Source organism: Osmerus eperlanus, chromosome 9 (assembly GCF_963692335.1).
Source record: "Osmerus eperlanus chromosome 9, fOsmEpe2.1, whole genome shotgun sequence".
Lineage (NCBI taxonomy): Eukaryota > Metazoa > Chordata > Actinopteri > Osmeriformes > Osmeridae > Osmerus > Osmerus eperlanus.
The window spans coordinates 3,679,540-3,693,804 of NC_085026.1; positions in this window are offsets into that span (position 1 = coordinate 3,679,540).

Consider the following 14,265-nt stretch of genomic DNA (forward strand, 5'->3'; position numbering starts at 1 on the left):
AAGCTGGCAGAAAATAGCAGACGCTGTAAATGCGTAAGCTACATGACTTATTGATATCTTGTGCCCCAGGCACAAGATGTGACCATAATTACACGTACGTGGGAGCAAATAAAAAATAAATATAAAACCATAATTCAAAACGGTAAGTAGCAGTAGGCAATACTTGCACATATTTTAAGGCCAACAAGTACAAGGCTGAATTGCCTGAGTCAGTCCCTTTTGTAGGATATTGGTATAGCTACAAAGGGCCAATAGAACAATGACATTGCTTGCAGCCAACAGGAAGAAAAATAAGGCAAAGAAAACTGGGGGGGGCCTCCTTCACAGGACTTCACTCCTGCTGAGGAGCTGGCCCTCTCCAGCTATCAGGGTCACCCCATGATGGAAGGAGTGGAAGGGGGCATTTCTTCAGACCCTGGTGGCAGCAGCTCGGAAACCCAAGCAAGTTTCAAGTAATCTATGTGACCATGTTCATTCAACAATTATTTATGGATATTGTAGGAGTGAAATGTATTACTGTTCTCTGCAGTGACAGGAAATACAGTGGTGTTGCTGCCACCACCCACTGTTGTCCCACCGTGCCATACAGAGGTAACAGTGAAACTAATAGTCATACGCCAGTATGCATGCCATATGTGGTTGCTGAATATTGATTAAATATGCCATTTACTTTCTCAAGTGGAGGTCTTAGATAATCAGGAAACTGTGTCTGCCAGCTCAGAGAGCATTTTGGGGGTACACTTTTGAGTTTTATTTTCCACTTGCAACACAGATGGTGAGAATGTGTGAACGTGTGGCTGTGATTGAAGTGTCTGTAATGACTTGCTAGTGGTGGTGGTCTGAACATGAGACATAAGTCCTTACAGTGCTCATTTCAAATATGACTCAATTGATTAAATTGCTATGGTGTTAAGCTCAGCAGGAAGAGGAACGTCTTCCTCCCCCTGAGCCTAGGGCCTCCACTTCAAGGCCAAGACAAAAACACAAATTATAAGCAATGAACCTTGAAACACAGTAGTCAAATGGACACCTTCAACTTTCTCCAAGTGTGCCTTGCAAAGGGACAATGTTCTTTATTTGTTTCAGGTTGGAGCAGACAATGTGAGGGCCCAGTATAAAAGAACCCTGGAGCTCGATATAGAGTATAAGAGGCTTTTAATTAAAAAACAAGGCCGGCTTTTCTGTGTTCCTAGGGAAGGGAGAACACATAAGGATGTATTTGTTAAACTTTTTTCTACGTTTTGGTCTTTTTATACCTTTTTGTGGCTTTTTTGTTGTGCATTTTGAGTCTTTTGTGGGGGTTTCACCATTTCTTTCTTTCAATGTCCTATTTATTCTTTTTGAAAAATTCTATAAAAGTGAATGAAACATCCAAATTCAATGAAAGTAGTGAAATTATCATTTATTTAACTTGTGAAGAGCATTGCATGGTACCATACACATTGTTCTTTTTGGTTTGAAATGTTTTGGTTGAAAGAAACACACATTTCTGATATGGAAATGATTAGAAAAGGCACAAAGCAACCTAAGGACAACATAATGTGTTAAGGGGAGACACCCCAGTGAATAGGGATAACATATCAACATGAAACCTCCCCTGTTGATAACTAATATTAGGTCAAATATTGTTTTCATTATTAGTTTCCTGTAAATGTATGTTTAAATGAGCAAATGATGCATTAAGTTGTAAAATATGATATAATGTGCATACATTTACAGAATGGAAATCAGAACATTGCATGAAGACAGAATGAAAATCCTTGTTTCATTTTGTCAACATATTACAGTCCAAAGTTTTTACAAAGGGCACTTTGGATATCTCTTTTTCATCACTCCATTAATCAGAATATGGTGGCAACAGCCATTGAAGAAAATCCTTTGCAAATTGGGCGGCAGACCGTGTTCTTGCTCAAGTTCTCCGCATCACCCAAACTATAAAAGTAGGTAGCAAAATAACGAAACGGTATAGGCCTATATAGTCTGTGGGACTGTGAGCGCACGGCTTCGATGTGTCGCATTGGCAACATACGGCTCAAGAAGCTGGCAAAGATACGTAATTCCCTCTGCTGAGAATCTATATCTTTCATAAAGATACTCATGAGGGAATGCGAAAGGGTTTTGTCGGTCTCTAAATGTTCTGGCTCTTCTGAGCGCACCTCTCACTATCCGCGCACCAAGCTCCACAGGATCTTCTATGAACGGTGACGGCATTATCCTCAAGAATGAGTTAGTGGGCGGGGCTTTTATACCGGTTGATCTCTGATCTCCAACTTAACCTGCTCCCAACCAGGTTAGCCATTCAGCATGTGTTACCATGGCGATCTACCCCGGTAACAAGTGATCGTCCGTCGTAGTACAGGCTTAGTACTTATGGTCGTCTATCGCTTGTTGGGGGGGGTCTATTAGTCTATCGCTTTGCTTGGTCACGGTTTGTAATGAAAGTAGTTTGATAACGTAGTTAAGGCGGTAGGCGTGTTGCTTAGGCGGCCGCCTTAGCTGCAAAGTGCTGAAGGGAAACCCTGGGGTATGAAACATTGGTTGGCCTGAAAATGGCCCAGGTGCTGTTCTGTCGCCCTAATGCAACCCTGTGAAATAGCCCTAGAATGAAAACGAGAGGTTTTCTCCCTTTTATGGTATGCTCATGAATATCTAGATGAACTGCACGCTGATTGGTTGGTTTACAACCAGCAAAGCTGTGGAGCAAAGATGCAGCATAGCCAAACATGCATCGTGAATTGTAGATTTACATGACAACACAGGTTATTTATTCGAATGAAACACAGTCAGGAAAATGAAATGACGTTAGCCCCATTGCCAATAAACTGAATCATCACACATTCTACCTATGCTAGATACAGGATACGTTAGCATTGCTAATAACTGTTTGCGACAAAATCATACTTACAGCTTGCGGTTGTGATGAGCATACGGTCGGATGTGTATGTAAATGTTGGGGCGTGACAAAGGTACAGACCAGAGCCAAATAAGGTGGAGTTTTTGGAAGCCGCCCGTTTACCAGCGGCAGTTTCAAATTGTGAGATTTGCATAGGAAAGAGGTGTCGATGGACTTTGAGGTTCACTGTATGTCCATTTTACCCACCGAACTGTTGTTATTCAACTATGACAAGGTAAACTTGGTTTTGCATTCAATGACCCCTTTAAAGATGGCTGACCAGACAGGATTTCACAATGCTTTCATTGGCTAAAGGATGTCAACTTGTAACAAGAGAAAAACTGCTGATGGCTGTGACACCCCTGCTGGTTAGGCCTATGTCTGGCTGTCTGCACAGATTTTCTCTGTCTATGAACTTGGTTGTCCAGATTTATCAGCTATGGAAATCCTGAGAGATATCATGGTAAACTGCATGCAAATGCACATGGCCAGTTAGGATGAACGGTGTCTGTATGTGTGAGGTGTCGGTCTGGCTGTCGCTGGCAGGTAGTGCTGGTTAAGCAAGGAAAGGGAGCAGTCAGCCCCCAAGGCATACAATGCACACAAATAAACAATGCCAACCAAATGTCTACCAAGAGATCCTGTGGTCAACCTCAGGGCATAGATGTTACTTATATTTTGGTGGCTCAATTTGGCACACCTTCTACAAGCAGCAATTATTTCAGCTTTAAACAGTACTCTCTCCTGTATCTGGGCAAAATGGTTGCTTTGCACTGAACGCATCTCAGCTTTGCTGAGTGCTCAGTCCGTGTGGGTGTGATAGAGCAAATTACGCGAACACGCTATGGCGCGTGCACACGCACACACACCTTAGTTTGACCACCTTCATATGCCTCAACTACGTCTGTTTGGCAGTGAGTGTGCACTTAGTGCTCTGTGTGAGTGGGTGGGAGTGAGCAGCAAATCAAATAGTCCTTCATAAAAGCCCTAGAGCTTCTTCCTGTACTGGTGAGGCGTGCTGCAGTGACATGCTGCTATTAGCTGCTGTTCAGCTACTGTGACTGGCCCCCTTCTCTGGAGCCTTGACATGGGACATACAGATTGGCAGAAACAGAAAACAGGAGCTTGGGGGTAGAGAATGACTGGGACGAAAAGGGAGAATAGGACGAGAATCAACAAAACGGAAAATCGAGGCCACAAAGCAAAGTCTTGACAAGAGAGGAGTGGAATAAGTCAGGAAAGCTAGACTTCAGCAGGAGGGATAGTGGAAAGAATGATGGAGCTTGTAGACTAGGATTTAGTTGAGAACCAGGCTGTGTATGCTACATCTGAAAGCAGAGCAGCAGTAGGCCTATGTGGGACAGTTACAACATAGCTTCCTCATACACCCACACATCTCGAGAGACCTAAAAATGACCCCATTTAGCAGTGTGACAGCATCTTATTCTCATGTGTAAAATTAAAGAAACACCATGCAAATTGGAGAAAGTGAGAAATAGGAGGGTGTGTACTCGGCATCTACAGCAAATGTTGTGTGTCCTGGCTGGCACTCCTCGGGCCAGTGGCAAGCACACGTAAAAACACACACACACACTTTAGGAAGGTGAGCACCTAGGAAAATATCTACATTCAAGATTTTAGCTAATGAGGCTACACTCCACTTACCTGGCATTAAGGGATTTAACACACACAATCTCTCCTTCCTTCTCTCTGAAACAGACATGCACACAGCTGAACAGAGCAGAAATGGCCTTATATGATCAAAGAAAAGACAAAAGAAAAGTTTGCCAGAGGGGGGAGGTCAGCACCTCAGTCTTACCCTGACACTTCCAGCTTCCCAATCAGCAACAAGCTAGCCATAAGGTGAGTTACCAGGTAACCAGACCACAACCACTTAGTCACACTGTTCATGTGACAGTATGATTGACAGCTAACCGAAACCTTGATTCTGTAACATGCAGCTAACAGACAAGACTGTGACAGAAGCACTAATAGGCAGAATGAAACTATTGACATATTACACAAAATGTTCCCCAGATAATCATACATTTTTTATTTATTTTTATACAAATTTTTCATCTACCTAAAAAACCCTACATGGACAGCCAATCGTACAACAGAGAAACAAACGTGTGGTTGACGCATGTTTCCGGCCCGCAAATCGTGAGAGACGCAGATTGACACCTTTCATGTCTACTGCGTAGGCTACTGCAAAAACAGTTGGAGTAGCAACAGTGGCTATAATAGTAATAGATATGTGAGACAGAGCCCAACCGATATATCGGCATTTTCCAAACTACCGGTATCGGCATTTATAATGGCCGATAAATGAATATTAAATGTTTTTTTGTTTTTTTCTCAAAGGACTAAGTTTCATATCTTAAGTTTGTATTTTTATACATTTTATTTATCAGAAACTGCATTAACATATTATTTTAGTGAGGAAATAATAACAGGAGTCAGATGGCTGAGCAGTTAGGGAAACGGGCTATTAATCAGAAGGTTGCTGGTTCGATTCCGGCCATGTCAAATGACGTCGTGTCGTGTCAACTGTCCTTTGGAAGGCACTTAACCCTACTTGCCTCGGGAAATGTCCCTGTACTTACTCGCTCAACTTTTTAGCAGAACTGCTAAAAGTGACTAAATGTAAACTACAAATAACTACTGTTAGGGAAATCAGTTTGTTTTGTTACGCGTTTCTGGATTTTTAAAATATTTTTTTATATTGGCCGATATCGGAATATCGGATTTTTAAATCACCAAATATTTGTATCGGTATCGGCCTTAAAAATCCTTTATATGTCGGGCTTTAATGTGAGATAATAGTCAGTGTTTCCCAATACATGCATATTGTGGCGGCCCGCCACAATAAAATATTGACCACCACAAATGTGTGTGGGTGTATATATATATATTACTGTTTAATATGGCAAAAAAAAACATTTCATTGTAGAGCTGCGCGCAGCGCATTGATTCACTCAGCCCCTTCTTGCCCCGCTCGCGTTCTCCCACTCACAACGGACCTGCCAGTGAATAGCCCCCTTTCACCATGCATGCTCAGAATCAATGCGCGGGATTGAACAGCTTTTTCAGAGAATCGGGAGGAAGATCAATTCGGAGTTTACGAACGGTTTGTATCATAATTCTCTGCACAATGTGTCCAAAACAGATACATTCAAGTTAAATGTAATAATATTCATAGTTAAATACATTCAGCAAATATAACAAATGAGTCCAATGTCAAGTGTAAAGCTCCGAAACTATTTTGCGCTCAAATTAATGCAATAAATTCTCCATCTACACTCACATCTAACCGATACTAGGACATTAGTTTGGGCTGAGGCCCACATTTACGTCTGGCTCCGCCCCTGCCTACCACCACAAATATAATCACATTCTGTGGGAAACAGCGCTAGTAGTGTGTCTGGCTGGTAAAAAGCACACTTTATATGTATACATCAGTAGAGGCTCCACTGGGGAGGACCAAAACATTTATTAAAATACTGTTTTATATTTTGGCACACTTTGGTCCCCTTAGTACCAATTGAGCATTGTTTAAACACCTTTAAATACATGAGTATTGTTGCTGACCATGTCCATCCCTTTATGACCACAGTGTACCCATCTTATGATGGCTACTTCTAGCAGGATAATACACCATGTCACAAAGCTCAAATCATCGCAAACTTGAACATGACAATGAGTTCACAGTACTCCAATGGCCTCCACAGTCACCAGAGCTCAATCCAATAGAGCACCTTGTTGAAAGTATGCCACAAGAATTATGGCAGTTCTGAAGGAAAAAGGGGTCCAACCCGGTAAGAGCAAGGTGTACCAAATAAAGTGGCCAATGAGTGTAACTGCTGACATAACATCGACCACATTTGCCTACCTGGTGATTAACACCCAAGGTAGGCACTGAAGGGTTGGTTAAGTGTTATCTGTATCTTGTTTTTCCTTTTTTAAATCAGAGGGTGTTGTGTAAAATGTGTTGTTCATTCCAATCTAGAGCCCATAGTGATTAGATGAGTCTTGTTGACCTGGCCCCTTTTTAATATTCATCGTTTGTGTGGTAAAACGATTGATAGGCTATACAGCATGATGATATGATATTTGTTACTTAGAGCTATGGAAGATCGGGATAAACTTCAGATGCATTAACTTACCCTAGTTATATAGTAAATTTGCATTAGGTTGCTAGTCGGATCATTGTTACAAAACGTGCTGTTGGCTGGTTTTCCTACTATTCTCCCCAATGAGTCACTAGCGAACACTGTTATACACACACAAATCAGCCATTACATTATTACCACTGACAAGTGAATATAGGGCTCAAAATTGCCACGTCGCATATGCTCCCGAAATTATATCTGTGCGACCTCAAAATATATTTGGGAGCATTTGTGCGAGTGCAAATAATCGTTATGGTGGGGCCCGTATTAATTTCTTTACAAAATGCTTGCTAATTAGCCCACTGCAAAGTACGTGCCTGCTGTGAGCTAATAGTGACGGGTCCACCATTCTATCTAAGGTTACATAGCCAATTAAACTTTATTTTACGTTAATTTTAATCGAGATTTCAGATTGGTTAATATTAGCTGTCAATCACTCCTTGTCATTGCGCTCCGTTGATCACGTGACAGGGAGCTAACTATTAAACACATTTGAAGAGCTGAAAAGACTAAGTGAAAATTCAGTGGGTACTCCATTTTTTTTATGAAATGCAAAAAAATAAAAAATACATAGATGTCTGCTAATAAGGTGACACGGTAACACTGTTTTTGGGGGAGTTTTGGTGCACCGAAGACCCATTTTGACCCAGGAAAAAACCCTGCAGTCAGGGTGCCCATGCTGACCCCTGTCTACTGGTGAAAGTGTCAATAATGGGCACGTGAGAATCAGAACTGGACCACAGAGCAATGGTAGAAGGTGGCCTGGTCTGATTAGAAAACGTGAAACGCGTGCATCGCTTAACTGGGGAACACATGGCACCAGGATGCCCTATGGGGAAAAAGGCAAGCTGGCGGAGGCACTTTGATGCTTTGGGCAATGTTCTGCTGGGAAGCCTTGGGTTCTGCCATTCATGTGGATGTTACTTTGTACCACCTACCGACCTAATAGAAATGGGCAATAGGATTACATCGGCAATCGACGTACGAACATACACGTGTGATGCACATGTGCCTTGCTGGTAGCACATTAATTAGGCTACCTTCTGGTTTCTTTAGGATTTTAGCCGACTTATTTTTTATATTCACGATATTTTCCAATTTTACATCGTCATCAAAATGATTGCAATATTATCGCTAATATTCGATATATCGCCCAGCCCTACTGTCCATACAGCCCAGCCCTAATCACGCAGGGCCAAAACCTCTAGTTTCAGTACAAAGGCCTGGAGGATGTGGTGCAGCACAGTCAAACACCATGTGGTGGTGGTGCTGGAGAAGTTCACCTGGATGTCCAAAACTGTGTTTAAGTGGCCTTCACTTTACTGCCCACCAGCAGCTGAGGCCAAAGCTCCCAGGCTTTTGTGTTTTGACCAAGTAGAGGCACACTGATGATCTGTGGTGCTTCCTGCTGCTATGGCCTGATATGGCCCTCGGGCCCAGACCAGACCCTGGGCATCAGTGCATCACTAGGGGGAGGGGGGGCGCAGTGAGGGAGAAGGAGGAGATCTGGTACGGTGATGAGACCTTGTGGGTTAGTTTGTTTGACACCCAAGTGGACACAGAGCCACTGGGGTTAGAAGCAGCTAAACGCCCCCCCCAAAACGACCTTACACCCCCTTAAAAATATGACAAAATATAATTAGGCTATATATACACACATTCCCCCAAAAAATGACGCGCAAAATAAAGTTGTATTCACACATAAAAACAATTCACTTCTTGCTCGACTTAAGTTAGCGCAACGTTGCCCTTGTTATATACACCTGGGCCCTGTACTACGAAGCAAGTTCAACATGTCCGGGATAAATTCTCTTCATCTTGCTTCACTAAGCCCAACAACGGCAATCGCACCAAGCAGTATCGCAAAGGTGGTTATAAACTCCTTAACTCAACCCAGGTTTCCTCAATTGAGCGATGAGCACATTCAAATAAATAGTGGGGTTTGCAAAATATGAACAATTACAAACATGGACAAGTCTACGAGCACCCTACTACACACAAGAAGAGCAAACTAAAATTGTAAACAAATACCAAGAGTTGAAGAGCATAATTCAAGCTAAAAGCAACACTGTTGCTGCTTCCAAAAAAGAATGGAATGTTGGCAGAAACTTGCAGGGTACTCTATGAATGCATTAATGGACTTCTCAATATCACTCATTAAGGCAGTAGTATATCTGACTCTAAATACTAGGGCTGCAACAACGAATCGATGAAATCGATTAAAATCGATTCTTAAAAGCGTTGATTTGTTGTGTTGCGCGATTATTACGCCACTCAATAAGTCAAGGAGATGTTTGAGTATAAAAAGTAAAAAAGTTTAGTTGAGCGCAGAGCGGAGGTAGAGGAAAGGCCATCGGAGAGATGGAGGCAGAGAGGCGGAGGCAGAGAAATCAGTACGATCCAAGTCATCCAAGGTGTGGGAGCATTTCACACTAAATACATTGAAAAAGTGTGTTAATTGACCGAGGTGAAGTTAGTTTCATTTTCGACATTTGTCTCACAATAGGAAGACGCTACTTATCGCGTTAGGGACCGGGTGAAAACTACCCATACCATTTTGAAAAATGTAGACTTTTATAATATTTTTGGGAATATAAAACCTCAAACAGACACCAGAGTCTCTTAACAACGTCTGGTATACGTCCACAGCCTTTACTTTTTCAATTAAGTTTCAAATAAAATGATAGAAAATCACTCTTTGAAAATAGCTTAATCCTCGCAAATCTGATTTTTTTTCTAAATTGTGTCAAAAAATCTTAAATATACACCATATTATTCTAATAAAGTCTGGCCTACTTCCACAACCTTTCAATTTTCAATAAAGTTTTAAACAAAACTCAAATAAATTGCTCATCTTGGAAAATAACATTAAATCCACGCTAATATTAATAACTTTTTCTAAATTGTGTGCCTGTTTGTGCACATTCTGAAGATTTTTTGCACTGTGAATTTGCACTGTCAGTTTTGTTTTTGAATAAAGGGTTGGAAATTAGTGCTTTTTTGTTTTTTTGTATCCGATTCATCGATTAATCGAAAAAAGAATCGACAGATTAATCGATTAAAATAATCGTTAGTTGCAGCCCTACTGAATACAATAGTGTTTTCCATCCAATTAGATCCACGGGTTCTTCGACAAATGGTGATTCCATTTTCAAGACGATTTCGGTTGGTCAGTAGGCTGTGCTTTTATACGTGTTGATCTGTTATCTCGAACATAACCTGCTACGGAGCATGTTAAGTGTGCAGCATGAGTTACCATGGTGATCTATCCTGGTAAGAAGTGAACCACCGTCGTGACACTGAAAATTAAACCTGAAGTTACCTCGCTAACCCTACATCCGGCTTCATAGTATAGGGCTCTGATCGCCTGTCGATGAGTACACTAGATCCACTGGCAGCTACAACATTTTCGTGAATTTGACTATTCGCTCCACACAAGGCTCAGTGAGGTGCTGGGAATAGCATTTACTTCCTTGCATACTGTGCTATGCTAGCTAATTTCGTTTTGACTGGCAACATACTGACGTTGCTCGTCCACAAATGCCCTAATAAATGCATAGAATAGGGTTAGGTTATCTTGCTAGGCTACCTGTTTGCGCTGCCAGGTATCTCACACTGCCTTGCGGGTCCTGTCACCTGACTTCCATTGAAAATAAATGGGGGGCAAAATGTGTCAACCGCCCCCCCTGGAATTTTTTTTGATGGGAAACACTTCAACCTATGGAACAGTACACCACTAATTGCCTCAGGCTGAGCTATAACAACAAAGTGCCATGGAGATGTAATCTCCACTCTGGGCTCTGATAGACTGCAGTCACTGGCAGCATGGACAATATGGGAGACACAGGGGCTACCTGAAGTTCCTACACCCCTGTGTGACAGGAAGGCTGAGGGGATCATCGGAGTCAGTGACATCTGCGGCTGTGTTTAACAAAGCCTATTAAAACCTGGACTAATCCTGCCTTAAATGTTCTTATCCAGGCTTCCAGTGACAGCCTTAACTCACCTAGGATAGGCCATTTAAAGCATGGCTGATCACGGCTCATGCAAACACACACAAACCATTCACATCGACACACACATTTGAAGACATACACATTTATGTACACACACAGAACGGATTCAACATATTGAGATGAGATTATTCCCTTTCATCATCCTGAAAATGGCCAATTCTTTTCAATTTTCCAAAAGAAAAGCACCCAGACAACGAAGTTGTCAGAGCAGTAACCAGCTTGAAAAATTCTCAGTATAAGGTAACATTGAGGACTAGGAATAGCAGACTAAAAAGAATACAATATTGAATCGTGGATCTGGTGTGGCCTACTTCTCCTTGCAGAGCCTGTCAGCAGGGAAATGAACAGAAGGAAGCCACATGTCAGGTAACCTGGGTTGTGTTTGGTGGGCTAGAAACAGGAGCAAACGTTTTGAAACAAAGGAGGTAACCTAGATAGACTTAATTGTACTCAAAGAGGATAATTTTCTTTTTAAAACCCACTTTACTGACACATTAAACACAAGTACTGTGGATTACATTTTGACTAGAGTGGATCAAGTAGCCTGCAGAAAACACATTACAACTAATTGACAAAACCCCATTTGTATGTTTGATCAAGCAGATGGAGTTACCAATTGCAAGAACAGGAGTGCAGATCAGAAAATAGGTAGGCCTAAATGCACCAAAGACTAAGAAGAGCATTCTATCCCAACTACATCTTTCAACAAATGCTTTCAAAATGTGCAGTGTTGCCCATCCTTTTCACCTGCCAATAACAACCTGTTCTAGAGTGTTTTACTCGAGTCAATAATAGAGTTAAACACTGAGTATCCCACAAACACACTTCCTGGTCCTGCTATGACATAATGAGGTCTCCCTTGTATGTCACCGCACGGGTATGTGGGTATGATGGTTAGGCACTCTTAACCAGCACTAAATATAAAATAAATAAGTCTTAAAGGCAGTGGATCTGTCAAGAACCAATGGAGAAAAAAGTTATATTGCAAACAATAGCTACCATTTTAGTCAAGGGGCCCATACATTCTCATTGTACATCTGGTCCATCATGGATGCCTCAAAGACTTAAAATCTGCAACGCCACAAACATATTCTCAACTTGCTAATTATCTTGCCTGGATAATAAAGAACAGAGCACAATCTTACAATTGCATATGTGCCTTGGTGCCTTAAACAACTATGTTGCAAGTACTTTGTAGCTGGCTACGTTTTAATACCACCATGTATGACATCTAGCCTAACGTGTTAATAAACTAAGTGAAGACTCCCTAATATCAGTGTTGCAAGCTAAACAGCTGCCTACCTAGAATATATAGTGCTTGTAGCTATATATCTTGCTTGCGTGAAGATTTCGTCAGATGTCTTCGATCACAACACACGTAAAAAAAATGTAGAAAAAGCTTGCTTAAATGTGTCGTTAGATAACGAAGCTAGCTTGCACGTTAGCTGATTGAATGCTACCTAGCTAGCAGTAGCTAAACCAGGTCGAGAAGGCCAGGCTAACATTTTAGCAAGCTAGCATTAGCAAACGTACATCTAAATTGAGAACATCGATCAAAGACTGGAAAATACAGATGACAGTATGACTTGCCGAGAAGTAGTAATTTCAGCTCTCTCCTTGAATCCCGTTTGTCTCGACGAAGTTGCTTGTCGATTTCGGCATTGATTCGTTTCGACTCCTTCGCCTCTTCGCTCAGGCAGCAAGCCATCATGGACTCCAGAGTCATCCTCCTGGTTTAGGCAGCCCGGTTTTAGACCGGACCTGATGATTACACCGATCTACCTGTACAAAATTCCGAATCCCAATCTCTGCTCCGATATCGGGCGAGGTTGTGGTAAAAGGGTCTAGATAGGAATGGGGGAGGGGAATGTGGGGCCTCGCTGTTAAGTTGTCCCCTTGTTGAGAACCGTCCGACTTCGCCAGTATATTCTAAATAAATCACGGGGGAATCAGGGAAGAGGGGGTAGTGTCAAAACGGAGGGCCTCTCCCTAGATGTTCGGTCCACTCTAGTCTTATCTTAGATTATTAAGGAAGATGGCTACTGCTTCAGGGCAATTTGTAAAAAAAAAAAAAAAAAAAAATGCTTGTTAATTTCTGTCGTTTGATTTTCTGTCTCTGCCTCCCTGGTCCAATGCAGTCTTCCGAGTCCGTCCCTCAGAAAACGGGACAAACTACTGGTACTGGCTGCACAGTCGCGACATCCAACTGCAACAAACTAGACCCCAAGATACGATCATTTAGCTAGCAAAATGTACATAAGTGACATCCATATGATTGGAGCGAATAAATGGCACCGTTCTCACCACAAAGTGTATCCTCTTTTCCTGGCACACTTCGCCAGCTATACAGTAGCTTAACGATTTGCTCTTCCTTATAGCTAGCCAACCAAAGTCGTCAGTTTGCGCCTTTGAAAATGTGTCAAACCCACCGCCGTGTGATGCTGTCAGGAATCAAACCTAGTCAGTCTGTAGAAGCAGCACTACATTTGTCCGGCTACCGTAACGAAGCTAGCTAACGACACCATTTTTGGATTACATTCCGTTTATATGTGATTTGATTATTAACGAGCTAAATACGTTTTACTACCAACCGCTAAATGAATGGTACAATTTCGTGCAAGCGGAGTTATTTAGCACTGAATCATTTTGTCTTGCAAGCGGCTTCCATTTACGAGTAGATCACTTCGTGCCCACGCCTTGGCACTGTCTAATTTAATGACAAGGTACTTAGCAAAACAAGTGAGTGACAGAGGAAGGGTAGCAAAGGACAAGTTTGGGACAAGCCAATTGAATGAACGGAGCGGGTTTTTAAGGTGGGCTTTGAGATTAGGTCGACAGCAGCTATAAACGTTGTGTTCGGAGATTGTTGGTCATTAAAAAGAGGGTCGAAGTTCAGTCATTTTCCAAATGGTTTTCCAATGGTATTATAACCGTGTGTACCCTGTACGTTTTGTTGGCTGCAATTAACTGATTATAGGGAGTCAGGTGGCTGAGCGGTTAAAGAATCGGGCTAGTAATCAGAAGGTCGCTGGTTCGATTCCCGGCCGTGCAAAATGACGTTGTGTCCTTGGGCAAGGCACTTCACCCTACTTGCCTCGGGGGAATGTCCCTGTAATTACTGTAAGTCGCTCTGGATAAGAGCGTCTGCTAAATGACTAAATGTAAATGATTAGGCACATCATGA